Source organism: Lutra lutra, chromosome 6, assembly GCF_902655055.1.
Source record: "Lutra lutra chromosome 6, mLutLut1.2, whole genome shotgun sequence".
In the NCBI taxonomy this organism is placed as follows: Eukaryota; Metazoa; Chordata; class Mammalia; order Carnivora; family Mustelidae; genus Lutra; species Lutra lutra.
The window spans coordinates 153597939-153609545 of record NC_062283.1 but is presented as its reverse complement, the minus strand read 5'-3'; positions in this window follow the sequence as shown (position 1 = coordinate 153609545).

The following is an 11607-nucleotide window of genomic DNA, read 5'->3' as shown; positions in this document are numbered from 1 at the left end:
TTGATTTAGGACCAAGAATGTGATCTATTCTGGAGAACGTTCCATGTGCACTAGAGAAGAATGTGTATTCTGTTGCTTTGGGGTGAAATGTTCTGAATATATCTGTGATGTCCATCTGGTCCAGTGTGTCATTTAAGGCCTTGATTTCCTTGTTGATCTTTTGCTTGGATGATCTGTCCATTTCAGTGAGGGGAGTGTTAAAATCCCCTACTATTATTGTATTCTTGTCGATGTGTTTCTTTGATTTTGTTATTAATTGGTTTATATAGTTGGCTGCTCCCACGTTAGGGGCATAGATATTTAAAATTGTTAGATCTTCTTGTTGGACAGTTCCTTTGAGTATGATATAGTGTCCTTCCTCATCTCTTATTATAATCTTTGGCTTAAAATCTAATTGATCTGATATAAGGATTGCCACTCCTGCTTTCTTCTGATGTCCATTAGCATGGTAAATTCTTTTCCACCCCCTCACTTTAAACCTGGAGGTGTCTTCGGGTTTAAGATGAGTTTCTTGTAGGCAACATATAGATGGTTTTTGTTTTTTTATCCATTCTGATACCCTGTGTCTTTTGATTGGGGCATTTAGCCCATTAACATTCAGGGTAAGTATTGAGAAATATGAATTTAGTGCCATTGTATTGCCTATAAGGTGACTGTTATTGTATATTGTCTCTGTTTCTTTCTGATCTACTACTTTGAGGGTCTCTCTTTGCTTAGAGGACCCCTTTCAATATTTCCTGTAGAGCTGGTTTGGTGTTTGCAAATTCTTTCAGTTTTTGTTTGTCCTGGAAGCTTTTAATCTCTCCGTCTATTTTCAATGATAGCCTAGCTGGATATAGTATTCTTGGCTGCATGTTTTTCTCATTTAGTACTCTGAATATATTATGCCAGCTCTTTCTGGCCTGCCAGGTCTCTGTGGATAAGTCTGCTGCCAATCTAATATTTTTACCATTGTACGTTACAGACTTCTTTTCCCTGGCTGCTTTCAGGATCTTTTCTTTGTCACTTAGACTTGTCAATTTTACTATTAGGTGACGGGGTGTAGACCTATTCTTATTGATTTTGAGGGGGGTTCTCTGAACCTCCTGGATTTTGATGCTTGTTCCCTTTGCCATATTGGGGAAATTCTCTCCAATAATTCTCTCCAATATACCTTCTGCTCCCCTCTCTGTTTCCTCTTCTTCTGGAATCCCAATTATTCTAATGTTGTTTCGTCTTATGGTGTCACTTATCTCTCGAATTCTCCCCTCGTGGTCCAGTAGCTGTTTGTCCCTCTTTTGATCAGCTTCTTTATTCTCTGTCATTTGGTCTTCTATATCGCTAATTCTTTCTTCTGCCTCATTTATCCTAGCAGTGAGAGCCTCCATTTTTGATTGCACCTCATTAATAGCTTTTTTGATTTCAACTTGGTTCGATTTTAGTTCTTTTATTTCTCCAGAAAGGGCTTTTATATCTCCCGAGAGGGTTGCTTTAATATCTTCCATGCCTTTTTCAAGCCCGGCTAGAACCTTGAGAATCATCATTCTGAACTCTATATCTGACATATTACCAATATCTGTATTGATTAGGTCCCTAGCCTTTGGTATTGCCTCTTGTTCTTTTTTTTGTTGTGAATTTTTCCGCCTTGTCATTTTGTCCAGATAAGAGTTTATGAAGGAGCAAGTAAAATACTAAAAGGGTGGCAACAACCCCAGGAAAATATGCTTTAGCCAAATCAGAAGAGATCCTTGCAGAAAGTGGTTGATTTTCTGTTTCTGGAATTGCTGTTCTTCTTCTCTTCAATCTCCCGTTGGATTTGTAGGTGTTTGCAATCTTTAGATAAGCTATTTAGCTGATCTCCCGCTACCCGAAGTAGTCTCAGCCTGCTATTTCTCCGCCATCTTGACTCCTCCCCTCCCGACGTGGGTCTTGATCCCAGGATCCTGAGACCATGACCTGAGCCGAAGGCAGAGGCTTAACCCACTGAGCCACTCAGGCGCCCCGTGAAGGTGCCTTTAGTTGATACCAAGCATATGCACCAGTGGGCTTTGAGTCAAGCAGCTGACCTCCCATGATGTGGTGGGCCACATCCAAGCCGTTGAAGGCCTGAAGAGAAAAGTCCGGTGTCCCCTGAGAAGGAAGGCCTTCCAGGCCAGACCCTGGACACCTGTCTGGGTCTGCGGCCCTTGGAGTGCAGATGGGCTCTTCCCTTGGGGTTCAGCCTACAGGTGTGCCTGGAGAGTGAACTCGCCAGTTCTCACAATGCTTAAAATAAATCTTGATAGATGATATACATATAGACAGACAGACAGACAGGCTGGTGTCCTGTTGGTTCTGTCTCTCTGGAGAACCCTGACTTGCCCCTCCTCCTCCGGGGAGCCAGGTAGGGGCGAGGAGGGCAGTTGTAGTCACAGGCCATTCTTCAGCTGCAGAGCCTACAGGAGCAGCTCCGTGGGTGGCCCCAGGACCAGGGTGTGCCTGGAGGCGGGAGGCCGAGGGGGCTTGGGGCTTCCAGGCCAGGGTGGGCCGGGAGGGCAGGGCTGGAGGATGCAGCTTGTCTGGGAACGTGGGGGAGGGCGGGGGGCGGCAGTGACAGAGTAGCTAGCAAGCGGTGAGAGAAACCAGGGGCTCCCGGTCGAGGGACCTGTGGGCTGTCCCCAAGCAGACAGCTTGGGAGGAGATGCGGCCGTGCGCTATGTCCACAAGCTTGGATTGTTGTTAGGGGAGCGGCTGCTTTCAGAACAAGACTGGCCGAATGGACACAGTTGTCAAACTAGAGCTGGTTCCCTCCGCGGAAAGAAGAACGAGAATTTCTAGCTAAGCAATGTTGGCATTGGTGAGGCATGGAGTCTGCGAGAGATGGAGATGTCTTGTAATCATGTCTTTGCGGTAATGTTTAAAAAATTTTGTTTTTACTTAAACTCAGTTTAATTAACATGTAGTGTATTAGTTTCAGAGGTAGAATTTAGTGATCCATCCGTCTTATATACCCAGTGCTCATGACATCACGGGCCCTCCTGAATGCCCATCCCCCACTTACCCCGTCCCCCACCTGCCCTCCAGCAACCCTCAGTGTGTTTCCTGTGACAGTCTCTCATGGTTTGTCTCCCTCTCGGATTTCTTCCCATTCAGTTCCCCCCTTCCCTAATTCCTCTGCACTGTTCCTTATATTCCACATACAAGTGAGATCATGTGATAATTGTCTTTCTCTGATTGACTTATTTCTCTCCCCAAAATACTCTGTAGTTCCATCCACGTTGTTGCAAATGGCACGATTTCATTCTTTTTGATGGCTGCATAGTATTCCATTGTGTATATATACCACATCTTCTTTATCCATTCGTCTGCTGATGGACACCATCAGAGCATTTTCCACAGTTGGGCTGTTGTGGATGTCGCTCTTATAAACGTTGGGGTGAGGTGCCCCTTTAGATCACTACATTTGTATCCTTTGGATAAACACCCAGTGGTGCGATTGCTGGGTTGTAGGGTGGCTCTCTGTTTGATTTTTTGAGGAAACTCCACACTGTTTCCCATGGTGGCTGCACCTGTTTGCGTTCCCATCAGCAGTGCACAAGGGCCCCCTTCTCCACATCCTTGCCAATGTTGGTTGTCTCCTGTGTTGCTGACTCTGGCCATTCTGACCTGTGTGAGGTTCACTGTGGCCTTGGTTGTCTTCATGGTAATTTTAATGTGATATGAAAAAAATAAGGTACCTGGAATTTAAAAAGCTGATGAATTGATCAGTTCTATTTTTAATACTTGAAAAGATGTTTTAATATCACAATGAGACTTCTTTTCCCAAAGCATTTTTTCTGATAAATCCTATCAGTGAAAAAGAAGAGAAACAAAAACAAGCAATTTTGATTTAAAATGCCTTCATTCCCAAAAAGCTGGCCCCAAAACACACCACGATCTCCTCATACATTTATGTCCAGTTTCTCATGTGCAGAAGGCCCGGCAGTGGGGATGGTCTGATTCTGATTTAACCAGCGGGACCCCCTGCTCGGTCTGGAATGTGAGCTCTGATCAGTGCAGAGACTTTGTAGAGACATCGACTGTCCGCTCAGATTTTCCTCACCACAGATCCAGACCATTCCTTTGCAACAACGGAATCTCGGCAGAACGCACTGCCCGGGAACTTGGAGAGAAAAGGAGAAGAAAGTTCAGAGGCACAATTTGGTACAAACTCTGGAGCTGGGTGACGGAGATGACTCCTCGCCTCTGGAATGTCACAGGCCCCCTGGTCATGCTCTCCTGGCGGGAGACGGTGTTGTTTATGCCAGGCGGGAGAAGTCACTTGAACTCGTGTCCTTTGATCAAACATTTTTTTATGAGTCCTGCATAAATCATTCTTTTAAAAGTGGCATCCCGGGCGGGGAGAAGGTGTGCCTTTCCGAGGGATCCAGAAGCTGCGCTGCCCTTCCATAGGGGAGAGGTTCTGCCTCTAGTGCCTTTGGCCTGACCCGGGGCAAGCTTTCTGCCTTCTTCTTCTTCCTCTTCCTCTTTCTCTTCTTCTTCTTCTCCTTCTTCTTCTTCTTTTAAATTTTATTTATTTATTTGGCAGACAGAGATCACGAGTAGGCAGAGAGTCAGGCAGAGAGAGAGGGAGAAGCAGGCTTCCTGCTGAGCAGAGAGCCCGATGCGGGGCTCGATTCCAGGACCCTGAGATCATGACCTGAGCTGAAGGCAGCGGCTTAACCCACTGAGCCCCCCAGGCTCCCGCTCTCTGTCTTCTTAAGTGCCCTGCTTTTCAATCCAGTTTGACGGTATCTTTTAGACAAATATCCCCTCAGGATTGGTCAGCCAGAGAGTGAGAAGCGAGAAAACAGAAAAGAATATGTCCTAATCTGTCTCCTGCAGTGTCCGCCCATCGTTGTCAGGTCACACTTAACCAGCGCCGGCTAGAAACTCTGCCGCTATCTTCTTGACATTCAGGAAGAAAATATTTCTTAGGAGCACACAGAAGGCATGAAAAGTAACTCAAAAATGAGAGAAACAGGGCTTCATTAAAATAAAAAGCTGTCCAAGGGCAACATTGAAGATGTGAAAAGGCCAGACAGGGTCCTCTGCGCCCACGAGATACTCACAGGGTCCACAGGAGCCCCTCAGAACAGGCTGCAGACCGCCGGCGGGCGCGGTGCAGAGCAGCCCTTGCGAGAGCAGGTGAACTCCGTCCGCGAGGAGGGAGACCCGTGTCCCCACCGGAAGGGTCTGAGACGGAAGACACGGAAGTACCATTTTCGGTGGTACCGGGGCAGCGAGGACACGCATCCATCACGGGGCCAACATCAGGTGGCTCGGCCACCTCGGGACCGTCTCCAGGCCCGCTGACTAAATCCAGATGCCCAACCGTTGCGGTCCTTGGTGTAACTACGAGGAATGAGGGAACGAGCCCACAAGAAGACGTGGACAAGAGCGTTCGTGGCTCCTTCACAATGGACACGAATGGCTAAGCACCCAAATGCCCACGACCCAGGGGACGGCCTGTGAACCGCGGCACCATCGTGCGGTGGACAAGCACGGCGTGATACACGCTGTGAGCCACGAGCACGCACCGAGAGGTGAATCCGGCAGGCGGTGTGTTGTGTGGACGAAGCCAGGCTCTGGGTTGCCCGTGTGGGGGTCGTGTGGATGAAATCGGAGCAGTGGTGGTTTCCAGAAGGGCATATAGACCGGGAAGGGTGAAGGGGACCGTATGTAGCATGGATACGATGTGTTCAAACCTGCACTAGACAGTGGACGCCCAAAATGTTAGTTGGGCAGATGAGTAAATGGTTTCTGGTGTGGACACAGCATGTGAAATGATGGTTTTCTGAGAGGGCCACGTGCTTACCTCACCCAAGCCCCTCTGCACCCCAGTATCCCTGTTGTCAGTGGGTCGTGGCAGTGTCCAGGCAGCCGGCTACTACTAGAGCGGATGTTTTCACTTTGTCTCAGCGTCCTTTTCATGTGTTTTTTATGTTTATTCTCTATTTTTCCTCCATTTCCCTATGGGAGTGTTTGCTTTTCTTTTCTGTTTGTAAGAGCTCTTTACATAGGCGGTGTTAGTCCTCCAGCTGACGGCGTGAGTACTTTTGCTCGTCCATTCCTGAACTCTTGTAAGCCTGGACCCTGATTTGCTGCTACTCAACCCTGAGCTGGCAGAGCTCACAGGGGATCTCGCAGCTGCCAAATGCCACAGGTTCTTTTCCAGCGCGAGCTTGCTCCCCTGTAACACTGGGCCTGTTCTTCCCCACCCATTTCACGTACCTTTCCCGCCTTGTCTGCCGTACAGCTCTCCCCACCTGCTTCCCTGCTTGCCCTTCCTGCTGCCCTTCCTCGGCCTCCCTTGAGTGCTCCTGCTCCTCCGCCCTCACTGGCCACTTCAAACTGACCATCTCTTCTGAGTTCGTCCAGACTCCCCGGCACAAATCCCATGGCACATGGGTGTTGAGGAAGGCTTGTGGCTGGACGTGGTGGCCCAGACCTCAGAGCAGGTGGGGAGGCTCTGTGCTGTAGGGGCCAGCCGTGCGGACCGCCCACACTGGCTAGCCACACACTCGGTGGCTCCAGTCTCCTCTCCCTTCCTACTGCCTGCTCCCCATTGTCACACAGACAGCCCACGGCCAGCCAGACGGTCTTCCTAAATCACCACCCCGTGGGCTGGCCTGCGGTTTACACTGCAAGCACCCCCTCGAGTGTCAGATTCCCACGGGCAGGGTAAAACCCGGTGTGCGCTGAACACTCCCATCCGGGGGATGCACACACGCCACGGGGCCTGCGTGTAGTAAGGGCAGGACGTGGGCAGCTGAGACAGAGACAGAGAGAGATAGAGACACAGAGAGCGATAAAGACAGAGACAGAGAGATAGATAAAGAGAGATAGAGATAGAAGACAGAAAGAGAGATAAAGAGACGGACAGAGATAGAGACAGTCAGAGACACAGAGATAGAGACAGACAGAAAAAGACAGAGACAGAGATAGAGAGATAGAGACAGAGAGAGATAAGAGACAGAGATATATAGAGACGGAGAGAGATAGAGGCAGACAAAGAGATAGAGAGACAGAGACAGAGAGAGACAGGGACAGAGAGAGATAGACCATGAGAGAGATACAGAGAGATAGAGAGAGATAGAACAGAGACAATGAGATAGATACAAGAAGACATATAGACCGAGAGACACAGAGACAGAGACACAGAGGTAGGTAGAGATGGAGAGAGATGGAGAGAGGGTCAGAGCTGTCTTTGCTGCCGGACTGATTTTCTGGTTTGCTGAGTGCAGGCAGAGGTCCTGGACTGTGGCCCCTGGGTCAGTGACATCAGCAGGGATATTTATCAGAGGTGCCGGCCCCGTGTTGCCCTGCAGCAGACCTGGGCATCAGAGGTGGGGTCTGGGGCCTTACTGTTCGTTTGGGAGCACCCCTGGCATCTAGGGTACTTGCTGGGGCCTGAGAACCATGGGGCGAGGAGCTTTCGAAGGGTCTCAGGCATGAGGCGCTGACAGATACGGGTTAGGGCTGAGAGGAGCTGGTAGGTCCCTTTCCCACCGAGATGTGGCTGGAGGGGCAGGGCGTTGTCCCCTGGAGGGGGACTGATGGAGCAGTTTGTAGCGGGTCCCGTGGGGTCGCCTTACAGAGCAGGAGGAGCTGTGTGGTATCAAGCGTCTTTGTGATCTCGAGTGTCCTGGCTGTGTGCTGGGGGTCCAGCCGTCCTCGGCTGTCTGCAAACTCGGCCATGCTGAGCCCCCCTGGCCTCCGTGTGTGCATCCCGGGGAGACCCTCAGGCCTGCGTGGTCTTAGCTCATTCATTTCTGAAGAGCTTCATTTTCTTTATTGTGAGTTTCATATTTGTCTGTGTGGATGTCATAACCAGGAAAATGCTGAAAAGTCACTAATTAACATAAAAAGTCCTAAATGTTTTAACCTCGTGGCTTTGCCATTCTGTAAGAGCAGATGAAGGCGGCTTTCCCTAGAACCCACGATGTATTAAGAGCCACAGTGGAATTTGGCTACAGTTTTGGGAGAATGAGAAACTCAGTGTCGCCCTCACACACCAGGGTTGGCAGGAGGCAGGTGTGCTCACGAGTCATGTTCTGACGCCCGTCCTCATTAAGGAGAGGCCGAGAAGCATCTTTTCTGGTGACGACCGAGATGGGAACGTCGGGGCCCTCCCTCCCGAGAGATCACGAGGTAGCTAGGGGTCCGCACAGAGATTTGTCCTGGGCTGGGAGGGCAGCCAAGGGCTGGGGTCTCTCTCCCCGCTGGGCCCCTGAAGTCTTCCCCTCCTCCTAGCACCAGCCTCTTCTCCCCCTGCTCCCAGCTTCCCTGGCACATTCTCAAACCCTCATCTCAGCACCTGGGGATGGTTTCTTCTCTGGTTCCCTGGGAGGGTGTCGTCTCCCTGGCTAGACTGTGAGATCCTCTGGCATTCCCACACCAGAGCCATCCGAGTCCTCTGCATCGCACACCTGGGGAAAGCAGGGCTCACAGAGGCTCTGCGGCTTGTCTAGGTTCCCACGCCGGGCGGCACAGGGTGGGGGTCTGGGCCTGGGAAGCCGCTGCTCCATTCCGTTTCATTTCCCACCAGCTGGTTGGAAGCCGGCCGGACAGCACAGCCGAGCACAAGGTCTGGTGCACAGGGAGCGTAGCTCAGCATCACGGCTAGAATGACACTAGGCAATTGTGTGACTTCTTCAAAAAACATTTCTCCTGGTGACCTGTTTCCTCGAAGCAAACCAACAAATGATTCCAGTGAGGAAACTCCACCTTACTAACTGCTAGTGTTTATTACCAACAGAAGAACTGGAATAAAGGCAAATGGTGTTGTCCTGCCGTGGCATGACATGGCATGGCATGACATGGCACAGCCTGGCACAGTGATATGTGGCAGGACGTGGCACGATGTGGTATGGTGTCACATGGCACAGCCTGGCGCAGTGAGACATGGTGGGACGTGGCATGAGTGTGACACAGTGGGACATTGATAGCACCTGCCATTTCAAACAGCGGGATTCAACATTTGTTTCTGTCCACTGGAATGCTGGGTTTCCAGAAGCCCTTTGGAAGTATACTGGGATTCCTAGTGACTGTTAGGCACGGACGTGTCTCACCCACACAGAAAGACATTTGCTCCGTGGGAAACCCCTCTCCACTGCCGGCGCCTGCCCCACCCCCGTCCCCCTCCGCAGCCCTTTTCCTGCTGGTCCTTCAGTTCCTTTCCCCAGTAGATAAAAATAGCAAAGTGAACATAACACTTTCAAAACACCATAAAGAAATCAAATCAGAGGTAAGAGGACAAGACGTCTGGACATGAAGTAGGCACTTGTGTTCCCTTCTTTGTTTGAATCCAGCTCCAAAGTTGTCCAAGCACCATGGAAAGTTTAATAATTTGGAAAGAACATTTTCCTACAGCAAATGGATTTTTAGTCTGGAAGGATCCATTTACACTGAAGCTAGGAACTGTGGGTTTAGTCTTGCTCTTTGCCTGTGATGTCTTTGGCCACGTTGGTGTTATTCAAGCTGAGTGAAACGTGCCGCGCAGCTGAAGGAAGACTCTGAATGGGACTCGGGTGCAGATGAATGTGGCTGCAAGGAGCTCGGTCCAACTTCCACGATGGGCTTCATTGGTTCCGTCCTTAGCACTGCCCAATTTCCTACGATCTGCCTGTTGCCCGTCTCTGATTATGCTGATGGCCGTGAACCACGGTATTGCTTGCGTCTCCTGCCGTCAACCGTGGCCTTTGTTAGCCAGTCCTGGAGAAACTGCCTTCAGTTTTGTTGTTGCTGTTCCTACCCTATCAGCCCTCTTCTTCCTTCCCACTGGGTGCGTAGAGCTACAGACGCGTCCAGAATTCTTACTTTGCAGACGGCCGTGGCTCGGGAGTCGGCATCTGCTTGCCCAGCTGCAGCTTTATTAACTTCCATCCCAAGCACACGATTTCACTCTTCGAATCTCTCCTCGCAGACCTGAGTGATCTGCTCTACAGTTTGCTTTTCCCATGGGAGTTAGGACACACTTTGCCTTTCCCTCAGGGATGTCTGCCAGTCTAATGCCCGGCCGTGAGCTTTCCTGCTTCCTTGCATCAGGAATGTCAGGGAGGAAAGTCGTCTTGTTATTACCTTAAAACCAGTGTTTGGGATTCCATTTACTGTTGGGTGACCCGTCGTGGTGAGAACTTCCCAGTGTCCCTCTGATAAGCAGTCTGTTTTCAGTGATCGTCACTTATCACTCAATGTCTTAGAATTTTCTTTTCTTTTTTCACTCTAATTTTGCTTGGTTGTATTGGGTTGAAAATATCATTTGAAATGCAAGTACTTGGCCAAGGAAAGGCCCTCATCCACACATTGCCTCTCCTTGCTCTAGTCAGAATCAAACTGTGGGTGGGCATAAGCTATTTCTAAATAACACGAACTAAGTCATCTCTAACAACTCTACCAGCAGTAACGATTCATTCTCAGTGTTTCCAAAGATGGTGCTGTTTTTGTAATGACTCATGTTACGTGACATATGCATTTACTAGAACGTAGTGTAGACTTGCCTCTCCATCCCACCCCCTGTCCCCAGGGAGCCTCTGGGGAAGAGCTGAATGGAAACAGGTTCAAGGTTGGCCTAGGTCTCTGTGGCTTTCATGGGGATCAGCTCCCGGCTTCTCAAAGACTGTGCGATTTCCTGTTCCTGTTGTGAGTTAAATATTCCAAGCTCCATGCCTATAATCCAGATACAAACCTCTAACCAACAATGGACTTTCTGTGCAAACACCAATCCCACACTGTTTGAGAGAGGTAGAGGAGTGTGCAGAGTGCTTGGTATAGGCTGGGCCTGCTGTCAGCTCCATCCACTTGCCATCCACAGACCTCGGACCCCTGACATGTGCCAAGTACCATACCAGGCACTCTTTCTATTTCTTAAATTTATTTTTTAAAAATTATTTTATTTTGTTATTTTTTTCATCATGACACATGTACTCTTTAATCCCCAACCTCTATTTCCTCCATTCCCCAACCCACCTCCCCTCTGGTTGCCAGTCTGTTCTGGATAGTCAAGATTGATTCTTGGTTTGCTTCTCTCTCTTTTTTTTCTTTGCTCATTTGTTTTGTTTCTTAAATTCCAGGTATGAGTAAAATCGTATGGTATTTGTCTTTCTCTGATGGACTCATTTCGCTCAGTGCTACACTCTCTGGCTCCATCCCTGTTGTTGCGGACGGCAAGATTTCTTCTTTTTGACAGCTGAGCACTATTCCACTGTGTGTCTACACCACATCTTCCTCGTCCAGTCACCAGTCGATGGACACGTGGGCTGTTTCTGTAGTGTGGCTGTTGTAGAGATGCTGCTGTAAACAGGGGTGCACATATCCCTTTGAATTAGTACTTGTGTACCTAGTGCTGCAATGCTGGGTCATAGGGAAATTCTATTTTTAACTTTTTGAGGAACCTTCTTACTGTTTTCCAGAGTGGCTACACCAGCTTGCATTCCCACCAACAGCATAAGAGGGTTCCCCTTTCTCTGAGTCCTTGCCAACACCTGCTCTTTCTTGTGTTGTTAATTTTAGCCGTTCTGACAGTGCGAGGGGTACCTCGTTGTAGTTTTGATTTGTATTTCTCTGATGTTGAGTGATGTTGAGCTCCTTTTCACGTGTCTGTTGGCT